Source organism: Hyposmocoma kahamanoa, unplaced genomic scaffold (assembly GCF_003589595.1).
Source record: "Hyposmocoma kahamanoa isolate Upper Pololo Valley unplaced genomic scaffold, ASM358959v1 232, whole genome shotgun sequence".
NCBI classification, from domain to species: Eukaryota; Metazoa; Arthropoda; class Insecta; order Lepidoptera; family Cosmopterigidae; genus Hyposmocoma; species Hyposmocoma kahamanoa.
Genome location: NW_020653750.1, coordinates 1643297 through 1644642, shown reverse-complemented (window position 1 = coordinate 1644642; position 1346 = coordinate 1643297). Strand labels below are relative to the sequence as shown.

General features: G+C 30.3%; 1 pseudogene; it reads left to right on the top strand.

Annotated features, from left to right (window-relative positions):
* Positions 1 to 285: 285 nt before the first annotated feature.
* The window catches only part of LOC113228601, a 22142-nt pseudogene continuing 21081 nt past the window's right edge, over positions 286 to 1346 (top strand).

The window sequence follows — 1346 nt, the reverse complement described above, 5'->3', positions numbered from 1 at the left end:
AAAGTCTCAAATTTACTGAAATAATCAATATTTAGGTTTGGACTATAAAAAACTCCCAAAAGGAGCTTCTGATGGCCCAAAAGCACCTCCACAAAAAGATGTTCCGAAGATTCAGAATAAAGAGAGGGGGATTTGTCAAGAATACTGAAAGGAAGATTACTCCTAAGATATATAGCAACTCCTCCGCCACCCTTGCCAGTCCTGTCATTACGAATGAGATGGAAACCAGGAAGGGAATAGGAAGAAGAAGGGAGACATGGTTTTAAAAAAGTTTCAGAAACCAAGATGGCGTTAATGTTCTGGCTATTAGAGAAAGTGCTCACCAAATCAGTGTAATGCGCTGGAATACTTTGGGCATTTATATGGACTGCATTAAAATTTTTCGCAACAGTTGAAAAGTTAGATTCCAGAAGTTCATCTAACGGTTGTGACAAACTGTGAAAACTACTATGCGAAGACGCCGAAAGAAAATCCGACTCATCACTCAAAAAATCGTTACCATTATTATCATTAGTTTGCAACATTAAATATAATAAAATATGTACCTATATAAATTCAGCAATATATAGTTATAATATAATAATAATATATAAAAAATAATAATAATAATAATAAAAGAAAATATGAACACAATGAAAATATAAAAATAAAACCAAAAATATCCATAATACCCACCAGCAGTGTGAAAGAGAATCGCTTAGAATGTCAAAATTAACAAATATAAAAAAAAAATTTATTAATATTATTATTATTAATATTAATGTTAGATATGTATTTAATATCTTTAGATCTTATTAGATCATGACCTGGTGTTTTATGCGTGTTTAAATTCCTGGGTATTGTTAGAATGTTATCGGGACTTGCTTCTTTACTGTATATGGAGGTATTCGTGGGTTTAAGATAGTCTGTTTCGTTCAGTAATGGCACGGTACAATTTGGGATAATTTTCTTGACGTTATTGTTGAATTCATGGGCAAAGTTGTTAGCGATATTTTTTTCTCCCATATTAGCAGTATCGAATCCTTTTTTTATTACGTCATCTACAGATCTCGTTACTCTTCCAGAAACTTTATTTAATATTTGCCATAGTTTCTTAGTGTCAGTTTTATTTTGTATGATTTGCTTTTTTAGGTAATTATTTCTACTGTATTCTATAATTTTATTGGTTTTATTGCGCATTTCCGTATATTCCCTTCTCAATATCTTATCTGTTGGGTCTTTTATCCACTTTTTAAATAATTGATCTTTTTTCTCACATAGCTTTTTTATATTATTATTTATCCATTTTTCACAGTTTCATTTAGAGTTAGGGTTTACGTGTATTATAAATTTAGATTTGTCATAGG